At 37.2% G+C, this 24,177-nt stretch overlaps 1 protein-coding gene and 1 long non-coding RNA gene across 2 annotated transcripts in view; one reads left to right on the top strand and one right to left on the bottom strand.

Moving 5' to 3' along the window:
• Positions 1 to 19,042, bottom strand: part of CEP83 (centrosomal protein 83) — a 139,520-nt gene extending 120,478 nt beyond the window's left edge. The window contains exon 1 of the mRNA XM_036018559.1: positions 18,551 to 19,042. The gene's annotated coding sequence lies outside the window, so the exon portion shown is untranslated. The remainder of the gene's footprint in view (positions 1 to 18,550) is intronic.
• A 132-nt stretch (positions 19,043 to 19,174) lies between these two features.
• On the top strand, positions 19,175 to 20,823 carry LOC118498977. Its single transcript, XR_004901477.1, has 2 exons — positions 19,175 to 19,642; positions 20,125 to 20,823. It is a non-coding gene; the product is annotated as an uncharacterized LOC118498977 (long non-coding RNA).
• Positions 20,824 to 24,177: the final 3,354 nt, after the last annotated feature.

The following is a 24,177-nucleotide window of genomic DNA, read 5'->3' as shown; positions in this document are numbered from 1 at the left end:
ATTATCACTCTCCTCCCCTATTTCTTAGCATATACCTCATCCTCCAACTCCTACGAGTAATGAATTATTAATCCTGCCAATTCTTCATCTATCTGCTTGTCTTAACCATTCTTCTCCATTTCTAGGCCATCGATTGGCCTCTAGAACAAAACCTCAAATATTTTAATTCTTCTTTTATTAACAGAACTCTCTAAATAGTGTCCAGATGTTGCTCTTTCTTCATTGTTACATAGCCTACAAATATCTACCAGGGCAATCTTTTCTACTCAGTTTCTATCACTATTACAATCCTTCCTATTGTTTACTGCATCAAATCTAAACTTCCTCAGCCAAACTGAGAGCCCTGCATTTGCTAACTCCCTACACAAAGGCAGACATTTCATTTTGCTGCTGCACAGGGTCCTTTCCCTAGAGTCAACTAAGTTTGCTTTAAAGTTCCTCATAAACAGGTTGCTTATTCTTGCCTTCACAACTTTGTTCATGTAGTTATGCTAAATTGAAATACCTTCTTAAATCTTTTCAATTAATCCACAAATCAAGATCAGAGTCAAACTTAAGCCCCTACAGTCTGAACAATCATAAAACTATTTTCAGAGTTTATAGTTACTCTAAAAGTAAATATAAAGAACAGTTTCTGCCTTCCTGGTGCTTGCCTCAGACTATTTATTCTATATTCTATCACATCTGTATTTTCCCCTTCTAGTGCTTTATAACTAGGGAACTATGTTTCCAAACTATAAGTTCCTCAAAGGAAAAACTATAATCTTATACTTTTTTGGTCATCTCCATAGCTCCAATTTCAGTAAGCTTAATGACAGAAAACTGATTTAAGAAATTTCTGTGATATGAATCGTACTTTCCCATAGGTTTATAAGGTGATTTCAGAGAAAGCTTGGGGAAGGATGCCCCCAAGAACAGTGTTTGCTAATCAATTATGTATGCCTTATGATAATTTATCTATCAAGATATTTCTGTCTCACCCTGACTGGTAGGGCTCAGTTTGTTGGGCATTGTCCTGCAAAGCAAAAGATCGCAGGTTTGATTCCCAGTCAGGGCACATGCCTGAGCTATGGACTTAGTCCTTGATAGGGATGCATACAAGAGACAAACGATCAATATTTTTCTCTCACATCAATGTTTCTCTCTCTTTCGTTTTCCATCATTACTCCCGCTCTAAAAATAAATCAAAAAATTTTTTTAAAAATGTATTTCTGCATTGAAAAAATCCTGGGGGGCAGTATAGTCATCTAAACCTTAAAAATAAACACATCTTTTGACCTAGCAATTCCACATGTAGGAATAAATCCTAAAAAATGATTCAGAGATATGCACAAACATTTATTTTCAGACATCTTATTTATTTATCATTCAACAATATTCCTGAGCACATCCCAAGGGCCAGGTAGGAACAAGAAGACAGAATTAGATCCTTACCTTCATAGTGCTTGCATCACAGTGCAGTTAATATGGAAAAAGAGGCTATAGAAAAAGCATGTTTTATAGCAAAGGTATACTATCTTCACGAATCAAATAACTCAATATTTTTAAAATGTCAATTTCACCCAATGCTGTTGGAAATCTCAGCAGACATTTTTATAGAAATTAGCAAGCTGATTCTAAAATTGATATGGAAACACAAAGGACATGGAATAGCCAAAAGAACTTTGACAAGAACAAATTTAAAGGACTTTCATTACCTGAATTTATGGCTTATTAAAATGCAGAGCAATCAAAATTGTGTGGTATTAAGTGTCAAGACAGACACATAAATCCACTAAAAAGAGGGTGGGGTTCAGAAATAGACCCAAACACATGGTTCATTGATTTCCAACAAAAATGCCACATCAATTCAATGAAGATAGTCTATTCAGTAAATGGTTTGAGACAACTGCCTATCCATAGGCAAAAAAAAGTTTTACCTCACACCATACACAAAAATGACTAAAATGTATTCATAAACATAAAACTATAAAACTCTTAAAACATAAAGGAAAATCAGGTTGGTCATGGGTTCAGTTAAAATATCTCTGATACTACCAAAAGCATATTCCATTTTAAAAAAGGATAAACTGGACATTCATCAAAATTAAGAACTTGTGCTCTTTAAAAAACATTGTAATACAAATAAAAAGACAAGCTAGATTGGAAGAAAATATTTAAAATCATATATTGATAAAGGACTTATATTTCAAATATATAAAGAAGTCTCAAAACTAAATTAAAAAAAATTTAACAAAACAATAGTGAAAACTGGGGAAAAGATTTGAACAGTTCACCAAAGATATACAACACTTAAAAAATGTTAAGTATCATTAGTGTTTTATGAAGTGTAAATTAAAAACACAATGCAATACTACTATACACCTATTAGAAAGGTTACCCACACCAGGTACTAAGGTAGAGAAACTGGAACTGTCATAAACTACTGGTGGAAATATAAAATGGTGAAATCATCGGGGAAAACTCTGTTGGTTTCTTAAAAAGTAAGAATATACCTACATACAATCTAGCCAATTCTTTTATAGGTATTAGTCCAAGAGAAATGAAAGCATATATGTCCATACAAATACTTTCACACAAATGTTCACAGAAGCTTTATTTGTGAGACTTGTATATTTACACAATGGAACACTATTCAGCCATAAAAAAGAAATGCATTAATATGGATAAATCTCAAAATAATTATGCCACGTGAAAAAATCTAGACAATAAAAGTACATATTATATGATCCCATTTATATAAAATTCTAGGAAATGCAAATTAATCATAGTAACAGAAAGCAGGCCATTGGTTGCCTGGGACTGGGAAAGAGTGAGCAACGGGCAAGGAAAGAGGAAAGGATAACAAAGGAGCATGAGGAAACTTTTGGGGATGACAGACATATTACACACCTTAACTGTGAGATAGTTTCACAGGTATAAACATATCAAACTTAAATTGTTTACTTTTAATAATGAATAATTTATTTATTAATTATATTCAATATAAATTTTTAAAAATAAACATTATGAACTTTAGGGGAAAAAATTTTCCTAAAGGAAAACTCTAGGTAGACCCAGATAATTTCACAGTTAATTTTTTGTTTCAAAAAATGTTATGGAAAAAAATTAAATAACTTTCGGAAATGTTTATTAAACAAGTGAGAAAAGCAGATTATAAAATACTCTAGAGTCCTTATTTTGTAAAAAGAATATTTACATGACTGTATACATAGAAGAAAAACACAGAAAGAATAGACACTATTAATATTAATTACTTATTAATATTAATAAGTAACATCTCTGGGTGATAGATGTGATTTTGTTTGTACATTTCCTATACTTTTCTTATTTTACAACAAACACAGATTATGTTTACAATCAGAGGGAAAATGTCATTGGAAATAAACACAGGGAAACCTAAAAGTCCACTTGAAGACCGAAGGAAAAGGAAAAAGCCTCCTCTTTCACACTGGATAACATGTAAATATAAAAGAATGAGACTTGATGTTCAAGCCTCTGCCTTAGCAAATAACCCAGAAGTCCTCAATTCCATCCTCTACCATTCAAAATTGTAAAATAAATACTCAAAAATATACTAAAAAATATTTGGCTATTGATTACCAACTCTATTATACCACTTAAAATTCTCTTTATCAACATAACTCCCTTTTACCTACAATAGCAGTTTTGAAACAATTTTAGTCACTAGGCTTCTTTTTCAAATCTTATAGAACTCCAATATTTACAACAGATTATGTCATTTTATTCATGTGTATCAATAAAAATTAAAGTTCATACATTTTATTTTAAAGATACATATCTTTAATTCCACATCAATTAGTATCTTTGTTGGTGGTCTCCAATGTTTTAAAATATGGCTTATAGTGCAGAGAGTATCCAGCCATGTGTAATATGAAAAACAGACATTTATTGAGGAAGATACAAGAAACATTGTATATAGGACAATGTCACCTCAGTCCCCTTCAAAGTAGGCACCTTGGGACCTCACAGTTTTCCCAGTATCTCTTCCACTGTTCAAAACACTCTGCAAAACCCTTTATTGGAATTGCCATTGAGTGCCCTGTTGTATTTTCCTGAATCTCATCAACAGTTTGGAACCTCTTCCCTTTCAAAGATGATTTTAGTTTTGGGAAAAAAACAGAAATCACTGGTCACCAAATCTTGGCTGTAGAGGGGCTGAGTCACCTGGGTGATTTGATATTTCACCAAAAAACTCTGCACAAGATAGGATGCATGGTGGGTGCACCGTCATGATGAAGCTGCCAATCATCAGTTGCCCATAGCTGCAGCCTTCTAAATCAGCTCAATAGTTTCCAAGAGGAATGTTCAAGCTTAAGGTAAAATTTGTTGCTGATTCATTGCTCTACTCACTCAGTCATTTTGAATGCAATGATCACACAGTACACCTGCTCACTCAGCGGCACCTACCACCCCCACTGACTAGTGCAGTGAAGTCATCATTGTTCACACATGTGCATTTCAGTCCACTCTCCCCAGCTGCCAGTTTATATTGATGTGCAAACCATTCTTGTTATATTAGCAATGGTTGGACTTTTTCCAGACATACCTCATATGTTATCTTTTATAGTAACTTTTGGAATAAAAGTTGTAATTAAACAAAATTACAAAATCCTGAAGTACTTTCCACTCACAGTTTTGAATAACAGATCAATAAAGGTTAATACAACTTTAATATAGTATACAAAACACTTCACAATCTGGACCTTTTCTACACTTCCATTCTCATCTCACACAACTCCCTGACATGTACTCATGCCCTAACAGCACTAAGCTACTGTAGTACTTTATTGAACACACCATACTTCTCACCTCATGCTAACACCTCTTCCTAATGGTAATTTCACCCTTCCCTGATTTTTATATTGAACTCAGTTATTTCTTCCTTCTGAAGTAATTTCCTGGATTCTTCCCTTTCTCTTTTCCCCTCAATCCATTCTGAGCTCATTGTCCTTGTGAGCTCTTCTTTAATGTGATTTATTTACCCATATCAATGTATTTACTTCACCATATTATAATCAGCTATTTGTATGCCAATCTCCTTCACTAGGTTAAGACCTCCTTGAGATCAGAGATTATGTTTTAGTCATCTTTATAACCCCCAAATCCTACATATCAGCTAGAACATGTCGGACAGTCAAGAAACACTTGTTAAATGACTGACTGGTAAGCAGTTCTTCCACTTAACGAAAGGGTAGGGAAAGCAAGAAACTGCACAGAGCTTGGAATTCCCCAATTCCAAATGCCTTATAATTTGATGCTTGAGGTAAATCAAGAAATCTAACTCAACAAATATATTTGTAGTGGCTAATAAATTTCTAATGTTGTGCAATGGACTATGAATAATATAAAATAACTATGGGGCAATTTTTAGCCTCCTGAGAAAAAAAATTCTATACATAAACCAAAAGCCAGACTTCCCACTTCTAGCACAAGGGAATGAGCAGGTCAACAAATCCTCTCCACGAAACAACCAAAAGCAATCAAAGGAATGTTTATTCATGAAAACTGAACTCTGAGTAAGAAGAACATGAGTCCACAAACATTCTTACCTTTGACCTCTCCCATCCTTCCAGTGCCAGTGAGGAGTTTACAAAGGTGGGGCAGACTATGAATATAGCAACTTCACTGTCACTAACTACCTGACAGTGGTCATTAGATTTGAGGCATTGTTGAAGTGCACATTTCTGATTCAGGCTGACAGTTACAGAACTCAAGAGAAAAATCAAAGTATAGAGTTCTTTCAAAATATTATCTAAAATGTCCAGTATTTAACAAATAAATATGTAACAATTTAAAAAACTGTGTGCCATTTTCAGGAATCAACACAGCAAACAGAAACTGCCTCTGGGTGCCCCCAGATATTAGATTTAACAGACAAAATCTTTATGGAGCACTTCCAGCAAAGATGGAGGTGTAGGTAGACACTGTGCCTCCTCGCACAACCAAAAGAAGGACAACAACAATTTAAAAACAAAGAACAACCAGAACTGACAGAAAGTTGAACTGTATAGAAGTCCAACAGACAACCAAGGAGTTAAAGAAGAAGCATTCATCCAGACTGGTAGGAGGGGCAGAGATGGGCAGTCCGGTGGAGAAGACTCACGGCAAGGTGGCAGCTAGAGGACCGAGGCAGGCAAAGAAGCAGCTAGTAGACCCAGTGAGGTGGTAGCTGGCAGACTGGGCAGTCCCACATTTGCAGGCAGATAAACTGGGAGGAACTACTGGGGAGTGAGACAGATCGCACAACCCAGGTTCCCAGTGCAGGGAAATAAAGCCTCAAAGCCTCTGATTGAAAACACCAGTGGGGGTTGAAGCAGCAGCAAGAGAAACTCCCAGCCTCACAGGAGAGTTTGTTGAAGAAACCCACAGGGTCCTAGGACATACACAAACCCACCCACCCAGGAATCAGCACCAGAAGGGTCCAATTTGCTTGTGGGAAGTGGGGGAAGTGACTAAAATCTGGCAAAGAGCAGAGCAAGCAGCACTGTTCCCTCTCAAACCCCTCCCCCGCTTATAGAGTCACAACCCAGCGACATGGGTTACCCTGCCTTTGAGAACACCTAAGGCTCCACCCCTCACTACATAACAGGTGCACTGAGACAAAAAAAAAAATGGCCCAAATGAAAGAACAGATCAAAGCTCCACAGCAAATACAACTAAGCAACAAAGAGATAGCCAACCTATCAGATGCACAGTTCAAAACACTGGTAATCAGGATGCTCACAGAATTGGTTGAATATGGTCACAAATTACATGAAAAAAATGAAGGCTATGCTAAGTGAAATAAAGGAAAATGTACAGGGAACCAACAGTGATGGGAAGGAAACTGGGACTCAAATCAATGGTGTGGACCAGAAGGAAGAAAGAAACATTCAACCAGAACAGAATGAAGAAACAAGAATTCAAAAAAAGGAGGAGAGGCTTAGGAACCTCCAGGACATCTTTACACGTTCCAACATCCAGATTATAGGTGTATCAGAAGGAGAAGAGGAAGAGCAACAAACTGAAAACTTATCTGAACAAATAAAGAAGGAGAACTTCCCCAATCTGGAAAAGGAAATAGACTTCTAGGAAGTTCAGGAAGCTCAGAGAATCCCAAAGAAGTTGGACCCAAGGAGGAACACACCAAGGCACATCATAATTATATTTCCCAAGATGAAAGTGAACGAGAGAATCTTAGAAGCAGCAAGAGAAAAGCAGACAGTTACCTACAAAGGAGTTCCTATAAGACTGTCAGCTGATTTCTCAAAGGAGACCTTGCAGGCAAGAAGGGGCTGGAAAGGAGTATTCCAAGTCCTGAAAGGCAAGGACCTACATCCAAGATTACTCTATCCAGCAAAGCTTTCATTTAGAATGGAAGGGCAGATAAAGTGCTTCTCAGATAAGGTCAAGTTAAAGGAGTTCATCATCACCAAGCCCTTATTATATGAAATGTTAAAGGGACTTACCTAAGAAAAAGAAGATAAAAAATATGAACAGTAAAATGAGAGCAAACTCACAGTTATTAACAACCACACCTAAAACAAAAACAAACTAAGCAAACAACTAGAACAGGAACAGAATCACAGAAATGGAGATCACATGGAGGGTTATCAGCAGGGGAGTGGGCGGGAGAGAGAGGGGGGAAAGGTACAGAGAATAAGTAACATAAATGGTAGGTAGAAAATAGACAGGGGGAGGGTAAGAATAGTATAGAAAATGTAGAAGCCAAAGATCTTGTATATATGACCCATGGACATGAACTAAAGAGGGGGAATGTGGGTGGGAGGGGGTGTGCAGGGTGGAGGGTGGGGGGGGAAATAGGACAACTGTAATAGCATGATCAATAAAATATATTAAAAAGGAAAAAATAATTTTAAAAAGACAAAATATTTAAAGGAGCTACAGTAAGTAGTCCTCCCCTATTAGAAGTTTAATTTTCCATGGTTTTAGTTACCCACAGTCAACTGAAGTTTGAAATGTTAAATGGAAAATTCCAGAAATAAACAATCAATAAGTTTAAATACTGCACCACTCTGAGTAACTTGAAATTTCATGCCCTCCCCCTCCATCCTGTTTGGGATGTAAATCATCCCTTTGCCCAACATAAATATAATGTATGTGTAGTACAACAGATATTATGAGAGAGAGAAAGACACCACATTCGCATAACTTTTATTACAACATACTGTTATAATTGTTCTATTTTATTATCACTGTTGTTAATCTCTTACTGTGCCAATATACAAATTAAACATTACCATAGGCATGTAGGGTTTGCTGCTATCTGCAGATTTGACTATCCACTAAGGTCTTAGAATGTATCCCCTGTGGAAATAGGAAGACTACTTATTCAAAAAATTGAAGGATTCCTTCCAAAAATTCAATGAAAGTATAATGACAATGGTTCAGAGGACTTATAATCTCAATAAATAATTTTTTAAAAAAATGGAAAGTCTAAAGTTGAAAGGTAAAATTATTAAAATTAAAAAAGCCACTAGAGAAACTCAACATTAGACTAGAGATGAGAGAAGATGGAAACAATGACCTTGAAGATAGACCAATATAAAGTATCCAGTGTGAATAACAGAGAGAGAAAAAACATTGAAAGAAATGAACAGAACTTCAGAGGTCTCTGGGAGAATATAAAGTATATCAACATACATGAAACAAAATTTCCAGAAAAAGAGAAAAGATAAATGAGGCAGGAAAAAATTTTTAAAAATAATTTCTTGCCTGGCTGGCGTAGCTCAGTGGATTGAGCGCGGGCTGGGAACCAAAGTGTCCCAGGTTCGATTCCCAGCCAGGGTACATTCCTGGGTTGCAGGCCATAACCCCCAGCAACCGCACATTGATGTTTCTCTCTCTCTCTCTTTCTCCCTCTCTCTCTCTCCCCCCTCCCCTCCCTCCCTAAAAATAAATAAATAAAATCTTTAAAAAAAAAAAAAATTTCTGAAAATGTCCCAAGTTTAATGAAAAACATTGTCTGTCCAGGAAGCCCAGAAAATCCAACACAGTGATATCAACACCAAGACATCACAGTCAAAGTGCTGACAAACAAGGACAAAGAAAAAAAATCTTGAAAGAAGCAAAACCAAAATGACTCACCACATACAGGGAAACAATAACATAATTAACTGGCATCCCATCAGAAACAATGAGGCTGGGGTAAAAAAAGGAAAACATGAAATTTATACAAATGAAAAAAGCTCTCAATTAAAAATTCTGTATTCAGCAAAAATATCCTCCAAAAATGATAGTGAAATAAATATATTTTCAGATAAACAGGGACACAGAATTTGTTGTTGTGATACATGCCTTATGAGAAATAGTAAAGGAAGACCTTCTGACTGAAGAGAAGTTATACCAGAAATCAACAAATTTAAGGAAGAAATAAAGGAATCCATAAACTATAATTATATAAGTAAATAAAAAGACTCTAAAATATAATTGTTCTCATTTCTTTTTTTTTACTTCTAAAGAAACAAGACTGTATAAACCAATAACTAAAGTACTGTGTTGTTGGGTTTATAATATGCATAGCTATAATATGTAAGACAATAACAGCAGAAAAAAAAGGAAGGAAAAGATTAGAGCAAAATTTCCAGAGTTTACCAGAAGTTAGTATTATTCTGAAGGAAAGTATAGTAAGTTAAAATGCATATTACAATCCCTAGAGCATCCACTATGAAAATAACAAGATATTGTAAAAGGGATCAACAGAAGAATTAAAAGATACACTAAAAAAATATTTAACACACAGGTCAGTAAAGGAGGAAAAGAAAAAACATCATGAGATGAACAGAAAACAAATTACAAAATAGAAAATATAAGTCAATATATTAAATATGAATGGCCCTGGCTGGTGTGGTTCAGTGGTTGACAGCTGGCCTGCAAATCAAAGGGTCGCCAGTTTGACTCCCAGTCTAGGGCACGTGCCTCCGTTGCAGGCCAGGTCTCCAGTAGGGGGCACACAAGAGACAACCAGACACTGATGTTTCTCTCCCTCTCTTTCTCCCTCCCTTCCCCTCTCTAAAAAGTAAATAAATAAAAATCTTTTAAAAAATGTGAATGGACTCCACTCAAAAGGCAGAGAATTTAAGACTTAATTGAAAAACAAGGCTCAACAGTATGCTGTCTACAAGATATATTCTTAAATTTAGGGCATAAAAATGTTAAAAAGGAAGGATAAAAATAATACAGCACTGAAAGAATAACCATAAAAATCCTCAAGTAGAGTAGCTATAGTACCAAGAAACTAAAACAGTATTTAAGACAAGAAATATTACTAAAGACAAAGAAGGATTTTTCATAATGACAAAAAAACAATATATCAGGGAGACAAAATAATTATAAGGGTATATGAATCTAACAACAGACCCCCCCCAAAATACATCAAGCAAACATTAGATAAGGGAAATGGACAATTCAACAAAAACAGCTATAGAATTCAAAGACTGATAGAACAAGGCTGAAAATCTGCAAGGAAATAAGAGAGATCTTGACCAAAATTATCAATGAACTTGACATAACTAACAGAACATTATACCCCCAAACTTCAGAATACACATTCTTTTCAAACACACATTGAACTTTCTCTATGATTCACCATATGCTGGACACAAAACAAATCTCAAACACTGAAATCAGTAAAAGTATGTTATCTGATCACAATGGAATTAGAGGTCCACAACAAAAGAAATATGGAAACACCCTCAAATATTGGTAAATTTAACAACACACTTCAAAAAAACCCATGGATCAAAGAAGTCACACAGAATGTTTTTAAATATATTTGGATTGAATAAAAACAAAAAAACAGCATATCAAAATTTATAAAATGCAGTTAAAGCTGTGCTTAGAGGGAAATTTACAGCTTTAAACGCTTAGAAGGTCTCAAATCAATTTTAGCTTCCCCCGTTGGAAAACGGGGATGGGGGTCAGGAAGAGCATACTAAACCCAAAACATACAGAAAAAAAAAGAAAATAATAGCATTAGGGTGGAAATCAGTGAAACAGAATAGAAAAATAGGGGCAAAAAATCAAATAAATAGAAGATATCTCTTTGAAAAGATCAACAAAGCTGACAAACTCTAGCTAGATTCACCAAGAAAATAAGACAAAAGAGACAAATCACCAGAATAAAGGCTAAAAGAGTTTATCTTTTCTATCTTTAGATACAATTACTTAACATTGTACAACTACCTATAGTAACATGCTGTACAGGTATGTAGCCCAGGAGCAAATAGGCTATACTATAGCCTAGGCAGGTAGCAGGCTATACAATCTAGGTTTATTTAAGTACATTCTATGATGTTTGCCCAATGACTAAATCGCCTAATGATGCACTTCTCAGATCATATTCCCATTGTTAAGCAGCACATGACTGTAATTCTCCCATGAACATACACACAAATTCTTTAACAAAATTTTGGAAAACCAAATTTAGTAACATATAAAAAAGACTACACAGCATGATTCATTGAAATTTAGCCCAGGAATAAAAGGTTGGCTTAACCTCTGAAAATCAATTAATGTAATATACCATATTAACAGAATAAAGGATAAAAATCACATAATCATTTCACAGGATACAGGGAAAAAATCTGACAAAATCCAATAATCATTCATGATTAAAAACTCTCAACAAACTAGGAACAGATGGAACTTCCTCAAACCTAGTAAAAGGCTAGTAAAAGTAACAGAAAACCTACAGCTAACATCACAAGTAGTGAATCTGTATACTTTTCCCCCTAAGACCAGGAGTGATGCAATGCATTCTCAACACATCTATTCAACATCTTAGTAGAGGATCTAGCCTATATTATAAGGCAAAGTGAATGACAAGGTGTATTAATATTCAGATTGTAAAGAAAGAAGATAGAATTGCTTTATTCATAAGCATGGTCATTTATTCAGAAACAATATACAAAAATTGATTCATTTCTATATACTAGCAATGAACAATCTTAAACTCAAATTATAAAAACTCCATTCCCAATAGCATCAAAAATTATCAAATTCTTAGGAATATATTTAATAAAAGTGTTAAGATTTATATATTGAAAACTAAAACACATTGTTGGGAGAAAATAAACATCTAAATAATGGAGAGACATTACATATTCATGGGTTGGAAGACTCAAGTTAGCAATTAATTCTTCCCACACTGATCTATGGATTCAGTGCAAATCATATCAAATCCCTGCAAATGATTTTTCTTTTTGTAGAAATTGACAAGCTGATCTCAAATTTTATATGTAAATCAAAAGGATCCAAAGTCACTTTTGAAAAGTTGGGAGGATTTACACTACCCATTTGAAACTTACTATAACACACAGTAATCAAAACAGTGTGGTATTGGAGTAAAGGTAGGATTTAATATATGGATGTTACCAAACTGAGACTCTAGAAATAAATGCTTACATTATAGACAACAGATTTTTTACAAATGTACCAATAAAATCCAAGGGAAAACAACCTTTTTAACAAGTGGCGCTAGGACAATTTATCATCTACTTGACATAAAAAACAAAAAGAACTTACACCTTATCTTACACCATACACAGAAGTTAATTCAACATGGATCCTAGATCCAAACAAAGGAGCTAAAAGAAAATGCAGAAGAAAATCTTTGTGACTTTGAATTAAGCAAGAAGTTCTTAAACAGAACACCAAAAGCATAAGCCATAAAAAGAAAAAATAATAAATAAGACTTCACTAAAACAGTCTGCACTTCAAAGATATCAGTAAAAATAAGAAAACAAGCCACAGTCTGGGTGAAAAATCTTTGTAAATATCTGTCTAATAAAACACTTGTATCCAGAATATATAAATTCGATAGTAAGACACCCCCCCCCCAAAAAAAAAACAGCTAAAAAATGGGCAAAAGACTTGAGTAGACATTCCACCAGGAAAGACATAAATGGCTAATAGGCACATGAAAAGCTCAACATCATTTGTTTATGGAAACGTAAATTAAAATCCCAATGAGATACTACTAAAATGGCTATAATCAAAAAGACAGATGATACCAAGTGTTGGTGAGGATATGGAGAAACTGGAATCTTTGTACTTACCTGGTAGGAATGTAAATGGTACAGTCACTTTGAAAAACATTTTGGCAGTTTCTTAAAAGGTTAAAAACAATTCTGAACTGATTTTAGTCACAACACTTCCAACACCAAATGTGTGGGGGTTTTTTTCCTAACACCAACGAATTCTCCAATACTCTAGACACCAAATGGGTGTCCCAAAATTTAATTGACACTAATTACCCAGAATTAGTGCAGACACTACAGGTTAAAGGTTTAGTTGCTCTCATTCCAGACACCAGTCACAAGTCTCAGTACCTGGCACAGTGCTGACACATAAGTGGCACTCAAATAATGACTAAACCAATGACCAAGAAAAATAAAACTTGTTTTAAATTTGAAGCATACAATTCTGAAAGGAACCTTCAGGAATTTATTTATTTAAATGAGAAAATAGGACAAGAAATGTTAAGTGACTTAATCAAGCCTTGGCCTCCTGAATCACAATTCTCTTCCCATAAAATCATGCCTATCAATTCATGCTTATTGATATAAGATTTCTTTTTTCTTCTGAACATTTTGCATTTTTTATTTTTTATTGTTGTTCTATTTCGGTTGTCCCAATTTTCCCCCACTGTTGCTCTCCCTTGCCCACCTCCCTGCTCCCACAATCAATCCCCACCCTGTTGTCTATGTTCATGGGTCATTTATACTTGTTCTTTCCATGAACCTCCAAAAGTAATATAAAATTTTTCTTTAAAAGGACCATTTCAACTTTATCTACCCTAACTCTGTCTGGCTGTATCAGTTTTGGACAACTAACATTAATTATTACTTAAGAGCTTTTCTGTCCAGAACAGACTAATCTTTCATTGAGCCAGTTGTTTGACATGTCCTTCACACACTATAATTTTAACATATATTTACCATGCACCTGTATGATAAACAATGTGCCTGTTATGTCACACTCCAAAAAAAAATTATATTGAATGCCCTTTAACATACCCCAAGTGCCTGCCTTGACAAAATGTGGTTCAGTTGAGAAAGACTAAATGTGAATACAAGAGAGAGACACTGCAGCTTCATCAGGGAAATCCCTATAGTCCCAGGCTAATGCTTTCAGTGGTTGCTATGTTGTAGTGCAATTGTGTTACTGGGCAACAAAGAACTCAGAAGCTAGCTCAAGCAAACTCACTAAGAAACTAGGGAATCAAAGGTTTATAAAAGTACTCTGAGACTCAACTTTTTAATACCTTTAACTGAAGTAACTCTTTGTTATAAGCATCAGATACAGGATTTACAGCGAGACTATAAAAAGTATGTAGAATTTACTTAAAGACATAATTTGAAGGTGATAGGCACTTTCCAAAAAAAGGAATGGCTAGGTGTCGGTTCCTCGTAAGTCTATGAATTTTAATCCAAAAGCAATTTGAAGTTATAATATACAAAAAGCAAATAACTGGGCACTTAATATTTTTTTCTTCCTGGATTATATATCTCAGCCAAACTAAAAAAAAAAATAGTCCTAGACTACACAGTCTGTGATTTCTCCACGACCCAGAGAGGAGTCCTGATGGAAAAATTTAAAACTTAAGAGAACTGCTAATTTATGAGGACTAAATGAAAGTCTTGATATAATTTCATAAATTAAGTCTTAACCAGCTAAAGAGTAAAATGGAAAGAAGTAAAATGGAAAAAGGGATAGAAGAAGGGAAGGAGGGAGAGAGGGAGAAGAGAGGGATGGGAGGTGGGGAGGAAGTGTTTTTAAATACTGAGATTCTACTGAGATTGTCAGAGTAGAATAGAGTAGAATGCAGAAGATTCTACTGAGGAACCACGAAATTGACCACTGGGAGTAGTGGCAGGCTCTCCCAAGGGAGCCCTCACTAGTGATATTGTCATGGGAAATTCTCAAATATTCATACTTTCTAGGAACAGAACCTTTTCCCTCTGATTCCAATGAATCTCCCCTCTTTAATTCCCATTCTTATAGTTTACAGTTGCCCTTCTTCCCCCAATTACTCTAAAATATTTTCTTTTATTTTCACTATAAAGGGTGAGACCAGGGGTGGGGGAGGTAACGAGAGTATAAATACACATTTCTCATCTCTAAGAAACATATATTCAACAACTTCTGTTTGGAAGATACTAAGAATACAGTGCATTGAGATCTGATGTCCTGCCCTTAAGGAGCTTACAATCTGGTTCGGAATGGAACAAATACATAGAAATTATTTTTTAAAATACAATATAAAGTACAAGTATCAAGTAAGTATGACTGACAAATACATATTATAGGATTTTAAAGGTGAAGAAATTCAGAGCATGTCACCCCAAAATATGCCACTTTGGTATGCTGATTATTTTGAGTTAAAAGCACAGGAGAGACAGTAGGTTCAAGAGAGGCACTCTGACCCTCCTTTTTCTTCCTGAAAGCAGAAGATACAATTCCCATGTGAAAGGTGTCCTCCTGGTAAGAAGGAAGACATTCTTATCACCAGAGATGAGGAGTCAAAGCCCAGAACTTGGTACAAACCTTGTTAAACGGATCCTTACCTTCCTAGTCACTTCTCCACAATTTACTACTCCTAACCCAAACCCTGCAGTCTTGTCAGCTTTTCACAAACTTATTGTTTGTCTAAAAGATATAAAAGCTTTCTGGTCTGGTCATTTCTTCAGGTCTTCATTCTCCTGTGAAGGCCCCCACGTACAGATAAATATTTTTTTAACTTGGATGCTTTTATCCTGTTAATCTGTTTTATGTCAATTTAATTCTTAGGCTCAGCCAGAGACCCCAAGAGGGCAGAGAATTTTCCTTCGCCTACAGAGTTCATAATGGAATTCAACTTTAAAGAAAAGGTACGGTTTAGATTTTAGGGAAGAAGAAATCAGGATGCTACAAATCTCAAGGGATTCCATATTTAGGGTACTCTAGTCAAAAAGGTAAGGTACTTTTATTTATTTGAAGCAAGTACAGGAGACAAATAATTCATATTCAAAGCTCTGTCCTCCTAAAGGGAGGCTTAGCCATTGCTCATATAAAATATTTGGTCAATTATACATTAATTTCAGTTGGTTACACACTTATGGTTCTTGTCAATCTCATCCTTTTTTATAGCTGGTCTGTAAAATACTGTGCTACATTTTAAGATTTAGCGAGGACAGTATTTGGTAAGAATGGCCCAGACTTAGCACCTTTGTCCTATCTAACAAGGCCAGGTAGGTAAAATGACAAAGGCTGGTAAGGAAGGGAAAAAGCACATAGTAGGTTTGCAGGGGTGTCAAACACATTTTCACTGGGGGCCATATCAGCCTCACGATTGCCTTCAAAAGGCCAAATGTAATTTTAGGACTGTATATATGTAACTACTCCTTAACTAGGGACAAGGAGCTCAGTACTGCCACCAGAGAGAAACAAGGTGCCTGGCTGGATAAAACAAGGTGGAGGGCCAGATTCGGCCCATGGGCCTTGTGTTTGCCACCTAGGGTTTAGAGGATAGTGAAGACACCACTGTGGTCAGAGCATAGTTTTTCTATAAAAAACAAACTTGAAAAGGCAGAGGATAAAGAGATTTTGAAGAGTTCTGATTAAGAAATGTGAACTTCAGTCGGTAGGAAAGAGTACTTCTGAAAAATATTTACATAGAAACATAAACACATTCCCTAAAAGTACACACTATTAGACAAGTTGAGAAAATTACTTAATACATTATGTATGCCAAAGTTAAAATTTAAAAAAGTAAACTCATTTACTTAAGGCACAGACAGAATCTAGAAAACACAAAGAATTGACAATTTACTAATTTTTCTGTGACAATTTCATTCTTCTAAGCTTCCTGAATTAGAACTTCCCATGACAAAATACTGACATTTGACTACTAAAGATTTTAATCACTCAACAATTCATTCTTGATTTTTCTTCTGCTTGTCTTGACCAACTTGAATATTTCATTACTTTAGCATCAGCATATGGGGGAAAAATGGAATGGGGACTAAAATGAAGTCTACAAGTTTGTGCAATACTGCAAGGGCAGGATGTACAAAATTAAATTTCAAGCTCCAATTCCCATTACTGTCACAGTTTCTCAAATGTCCTCACATACCTTCTTACATACTTAAAAGTTTACTGCATTCAAAATAGTATGAAAAATACTCTGAAAACTATTTTCCATGTGAATTATATCATTAAGGACTCAGTAAGTAAAGAGTGAGGTTATTGGCTAACCCAAGGCTTAAACACCACCTGTGGACAATCAGTGTTTCAATTTCCCAATGTTGTATGTAACCCTAAATTGGTATTACTCCACTATTTTAGAAAATTTCTGAATACAGGCTGCACACTTCATCTGGTTATAGAAAAAAATACTGAAAGGAAAGGGAATACCTAACATACTCTGTCCTAAATAACCAGAGGGTAACTGAAACCCAGTTGCAACTCTCTGGAGAATGCTGTATGACACTAAAATTGAAAACATTCCAATGATCCTAAACAAAATGACTTTGAAATGAAAGTCACCTCAATACAAAAGGTGACTATTAACTGTAACCATTTACAGGCTAGCCCCAGGAATTTAGAGAATTCTGAATCCAGCTAATTTTAGGATACATTTTAAATATATTCCAATTGAATATTAGGTTTGTTGACAGAGATGTTGCTTAGTAACAGAAGCAATGCTTTAACTACTCAGTTTTAGATCTACTCAAGTATTTTGTGCTCATAGTCTGAACACATTACAAATTATATCCTACTGAAGAGATTATGAACAAGTTTCTTGTTATCCTAGGCTTTTTTGAGATTTTACTGAAATAGCTTCATCATTACAACAATGTGACCAGAGGCTTTTAAAATACTTAGCAGTGGGCATTTTTCAGAGCTAAGTGCCCATTTATTACAGTCAAAAGCTGGACACTAAGGATTTATCAGTGTCCAGTTAGGCCCAGCATTCACTTACATATCCTAGACACTATCTCTGTAACATCAGCCAAGATCACTGTTAAAATTGTCTTCAGGGTCAAGGAAAATGGTAGCATAGCACTTTTATCACAAATTAAACTAGAGGTACCACATGTTAGCCAGTAACTGGCCACACAAGCACCACACTGGAGCCGGTGTGGCTCAGATGGTTGGGCATAGACCCGCAAACCAAAAGGTCCCGATTCCATTCCCCGTCAGGGCACCTGCCTGGGGTGGGGGTTCCAGCTCCAGCACAGGCGCCTACAAGAGGCACCGATGTATGATGGATGCTTCTCTCTCACTGATGTTTCTCTCTCTCTCCTTCTCCCTCCCCCCCCCTCTAGAATCTATAAAAGAAAAACAGTAGCTTTTTAAGTTTCACGTTCATGGTAGTGACTACAAATCAGATCTCACAGCCACATCACATCTCATTTTTCTAACACTTGCTCCAATTACATTACAAGAAAAATATAATTTAAGTGCAAGTTTTGAACAAGAAAAATGAATGAGCATTCCAAAATATGGACAAGATAGCGTTCCTATAAAAGCAGGTACGTACCAGACTCACACAGGGCCTTGCAGCGTGCGGACAGAAAACTTAACAGTGACCAGTGTTCTTTCCACGATCGCCACCGGGGGACACCTCCAGAGCTCCAACCACCAACACCCACTCAACTCTTCTCGCCTGGGCATTGGGACGAAGGGATATGGTCTACACGCGGGGTGCTTGCCCTGCCCCGCACGCCTGGCGAGGTCCTGGAGGCGGCTCGCGGCACAGGCTGAAGACACTTAGAGGGAGGGCTGCCGAGCACGCCCCTCGGACTCCAGACCCCAGGGAAATCGAAGGGATCCCCGGGAGAGCTCTCAAGGCGGAGAGGGCAGCGGCAGCAGAGAAGCCCCGCTCCTCAGCGGACAGGCCTTCTCAGGGGTGCGGGGCCAGCCCTGCACGAAGTCCGGCCGAGGGGCCACCCTCAGAACTCATCCCTCAGCCGGCCGCCCCTCAAAACCCAAGAGGTGCCTAGGGTCGCGAAATCTAAGGACGCGCGAAACAGGAAGTCCCACCCTCAATGACGTCACCGACGCCGCGACGGGAGACCGTTAGAGGAGGAGCCAGCGAGTTAGGGCCGCGAGTTAAGCTACCCACAACCCCAGCTACCCTCCTAAGAGGGTAGCTGGAGGACGCAGAGATACCCTTAACCCAAGGGAACGGGAAATCTGCGACAGGCCACGTGCTTCACGGAGCCAGAATGAGGCGCGTGGTTGAGCGGGAAGCCCATCTGCCTCTCCTCTTGCCCCTGGTTTCTCTACCCTTTTCGCGTTTCTCCTTCCCTCTGCCCGCTCCTACCACTGTTAGGGTGTTAGGGCTCCGAGTAGTACTGCTACCACGCTCGCCGGCCTCTGTGTCCGATGGTGCAGATTTACTGGATCCCGACGTCAGCCAGGCAGTGGGGAGTCGGCTCAGCTTGCCGTCAGGAACCCCAGAACTAGCCAGGCCAGGCCCAGGCCCCGCCCCGCGCCCCGCGCTCACTTTTGCGTGGTTAACCTCCAGTTCAGTGCCCCACGGGTGGGCTGACTTCAGGTTGTAACTAGACTTGGAAGAAAAGGAACTAGCGTTTGAGAACGTCAGTTACAGGCCAGCGGCTGAAATAAGGTAGGGGTTTCAGCCTTTCAGAATAGGTGGTGGAAAAAATAGGTACCGCCCGGCTCCACCCCCCCCCCCCCCCCCGTGTTTGTTCTGTGGCTGGGTTTGGGTTTTGACTCTCACTGCGTTGGGAAGCACAGCTTATTTTTACCCCCACGGTTAACATTTTGGGGGGCTCTCGTTATGATTAGAAAGGCAACTGAGATAGATTTGTATAAAGGCTTTTAAAGAAAGTCAACAGATATGACCATTTTGTTGAAATGGGCAAAGAGGAGCCATTAGATAGTGCAGGTAATTGACTAATGGGTTGTTAGTGGATGGATCATATAGATAATGGGAGATACATCAGTGAACAGAAGAATCCAGAAATAAACTGCCGTGCATGTATGAGTGTTTGATAGTAACAGCTCACATTTACTGAGCACTTACTTGTCAAGTAGTGGAGCACTTTTTCGGGTTACCTTATTTAACCCTCTATCTCAATTTTACAGCGTTACCCAGAAACATTACCGGTAAGTGTGGAAGCCAGGCAGTCTGACTCAGAAGTCTCAGAGGTAATCAGTAAACTACATATTACAAATCATCAGTCAGTAAGAAAAAGATGATCTGAAAATGACAAACGATTGGTGACAGGCTTTACATATAGTTTCTCACATAAGTACCAGGTGGATGAAGAATGTAAAGATTGAAAACATAAAAATATTTTTAAAAATTGAGGTGAATATCTTTATAATCTTGAATAGAGAGAGGCTTTTTCAAAGTTTGAAACAAAACAGAAACCATAAAAGGAAAAATACATAAAAATTAACCAAATAAAGTTGTAATTTTCTATTTACAAATAATGAACCAGTGGAAAATAAATGCATGTCATATTGAAACAGAAGGAAAAATACTCCTAATATACAAAGACTCCATAAAATATAAATTTGAAAACTTAACATCAAAATAAGCAATTGGCAAAGGATATCAAAGGGACATTCCTAAAGCAAGAAAACATCTAGTTAGCAAATGAAAAGGTGGTCATCTTCCAAAGAGATCCTTTTTTTGTCTGTCTGTACAGGGATATGGCAATACAATTACTGTTGTGCACTACTGGTATGAAGTTGAAATTGGTACAACCCTACTTACCAAAATTATCGTAAGCACTAACTTCTTCCCCAGTAATCTCAGATCATAGTCATTTGCTCTAAGGAAAAGAGCAAAAACTAAACAGATTCACAAAGATGTTCCTTACTCCTTTTTTTATGACAGGTACTTTAGAAACAACGCAAGTGCCATCACTAAGAATTAAATTTTGGTGCATATGTGTACAGTGGAATACCGTTGAGCCATTAAAAACAATGACATAAATCCCTTTTTACATGAAAATGTGACCATAGCACATATGTTGGTTATTTTTCCCAGAAAAAAAAGAATAAAGGTCAGTATGAATTGTGTAATGCCAACATGATTGTGTATATATGTGAATGCAAGTGTACAAAATGATCTGGAAGTCTATTGGCCAAAATGCAAGTAAGTTTTTACCTTTTGTACCTTTCTGTCTTGTTTGAATTTTAAATAATGAATATGCCATTTTTACAAAAACAAAGTTGTGGGGGGGTTTGCTTGTTTTTTTATTCTTCAACCAAGGATATGTTCATTGATTTTAGAGAGAGGGAAAGGGAGAGAAAGAAACATCAATGTGAGAGAGAAGCATCAATCAGTTGCCTCCCATATGCACCCCAACCAGGATCAAACCCACAACTGAGGTATGTGCCTTGACTGGGGACTGAACCCACAAGCTTTTGGTGTGTGAGACAATGCTCCAGTGAACTGAACCATCTGGCCAGGGCCTTGTGTTTTGTTTTTTAATTAAAGATGTGCCAGTGAAAGAGTTTAAGTTGACTACAGCCCTTACAGCTAGATAACCAATGTGAAGTAATTATATCTAAGATGTAAGTTTCAGCTTTTTAAGTGTACATAAGTTTGGTTATATTAATTTACATGAAGTTGAGTGATCTAATTTATCACTTGAACATCATGATTTTGATTCCCCAAATCAGGCTATGTATGCTTCCGATATTTTCTCTGTATGCCTCTCATGATAATTGTCACACTGAACTATAATTCTCTTTTTCTGTCACTATGTAACAGAAACAGGCCCCCCTCCCAAGTCTGGCTGGGGGATGGGAGACATGGAGCAGGGCCTTTGAGAGTTGTTTTGTATATCAATAATGGCAGACTAGTCTTCCAGCCTGAGTGGAGCCTGAAAGGTATGCATGACTTAAACCCCTGATGTAATTTGGAGGCAGCTCCTCTGGTTAACATGTCTGTGCAAAAGCTTGGAGATAGTTCTCTCTACACCATCGGGCCACACCTCCCTGGACTAACTATGGCAGCCCAGAAAGGCTGAAAAATACGAGAGTGCTAGCAGGTGTAGCTGATTGTAGGAGGAGTCAGAAATGGGGTTATGGTGGAGGTCCCAGACTGGAATTTAAAGGCAGGCCACCACAGGGGACAAGAGGACAATGTAAGACCCTACAGAAAGGAAAGGAGTGGAAGGACTCTCACTGGTGGACCATGAGGAGGTGCCACATGTTTTGGATTAAGAACTGAAGAACTGGAGATTGCGGAGACACAGCTGATACGGCTGGGAACCTGGGAACCTCAGGAGACCTGCCCAGCTAAGCACAGACTACTGGGAGGAACCAGGAGTCTAGCTGAGCTACAAACTTCTATCTCTTTTTCCTGAGATACAGTACCCCTGACTGATCTGGTTGGGCAAAGGGGGTGTGTGACAGCCTGTGAAGGCCAGACAGGTTCCTGGTATTCAAGCAGACAAAGGAATATTCAAGGAGCCTTTGGGATGTTTGACACGTCTTTATTCCAGGGTGGGCAATCCATGCATGCTGCAAACTTCGTGTCCCCCTGCATGTCTCTGTGTGACACCCAGCAGGGATCCCTTAGCCCCTTAAATACTGGATACAAACAAAACTGGCAGGATGCCAACAGATCTTATGCAACAGAGCTTCATATTATGTATATGAGCCCACTCAAGACTATGAGAACACTACTTATCAGGCCCATTCCCAAGGTTATAGGAAACTGCTTCCCTTAGTTACCTAGAAACCTGGGTGAGGAAGCAAGACTACTTCTGTTTACCCTACAGGCAGGGAAGGCAGGACTGTGTATATGTGTTTGTGGGTGTTTTAAAGGGACTTTGAGATTTTTAACAGCAACATTCTGCCATTACTCTAAACCTATATAACTTTTGAATAAATAGTTCCTTTCCTTTTCACCAAATTCTGGCATTGAGAACTACAGTTCCTACCTGGTGACAGGCAAGATGAACCTAGAATAGAAAGATACTGGAGGAGGGGCTTGTTTCAGTAACAGTACCTGGGCTCCCCCCGTTACATGGGTTCATTCTGTAACAACTAGACTGTTTGTTCCTACCATATATATGTATGCACATACAAACACATATTTTTTCTGCCATGTAGTATGTATTTCTTTTCCCCAATACATTATTTGTCTTCTACTTCATTTTTATGTGCAAAAATTTTAATTTTAATGTAGCCAAAATGCTAATAGAATTATACAGATATTAAAGGGATAGTTTCAACAAACTTTATGTCAATAAATTCAACAGCATAAGTGAAATGGAAACATTCCTGAAAAATCTTCTAAAAACTTATGCAACAAGAAAAAATCCAAATGGCCCAATATCAAAGAAATTGAATTTGTAATCAAAAACCTCCCCACAAACAAAAATGAAGGCCCAGATGGCTTTACCAGTATATTTTATCAGACACTTAAAGAAGAAAAAACACCAATTATACACTATTTCAGGAAAAAAGAGCAGGAAGGAACACTTCCAAATATAGGAGGACAATATGCTCTACCTATATAACGCTCATGAATATATCAGGAGATTTTAAAATTCTTAAAACATTGGCAAATTGAACCTTGCAAAAGAGAGGGTAAGGTACCATAGCAAAGCAAAGTGCTGTTTAACATTGAAAAGTTAGTGTAATTCACCACAATTGACAGAATGAAAGGAGAAAAAAATGATGGTCTCAATAGATGCAGAAAAATCATTTGACAGAATTCAAAACCCATTCATGTTAAAAACTTTCAACAAGCTAGAAATGGAAGGAAACTTTCTCAATATAACAAAAATTTTTCTAAAAAGTAATGGTAGCCCTAGCCAGTGTGGCTCAGTTGGTTGGAGTGACCTGTGCACCAAGAAGTTGCTGGTTCAGTCCCTACTCAGGGCATATATGGGAAGCAACCAATCTATGTTTCTCTCTTTCTCTCTTTCTCTCTTCCTTCTTCTCTCAAATCAATAAACATACACTTTGGTGAGGATTAGGGGAAGAACGAAAGAAAGAAAGTGAAAATATACCTTCAAAATAGGAGAAAATATTTGAAATTTAGTAATGGACTTGTAGTAAAGATAGATAAAATCTCTAATAATTCAACAAAAAAAATGACACCTAATTTAAAAAGGGACAAAGGATGAATTGAGATGTCTGTAAAGAAGATACACAAATGGTCAATAA

The sequence above is a fragment of the Phyllostomus discolor genome, chromosome 2 (genome assembly GCF_004126475.2).
Source record: "Phyllostomus discolor isolate MPI-MPIP mPhyDis1 chromosome 2, mPhyDis1.pri.v3, whole genome shotgun sequence".
Taxonomy (NCBI): domain Eukaryota; kingdom Metazoa; phylum Chordata; class Mammalia; order Chiroptera; family Phyllostomidae; genus Phyllostomus; species Phyllostomus discolor.
This window is presented reverse-complemented; position numbering and strand designations above follow the sequence as displayed.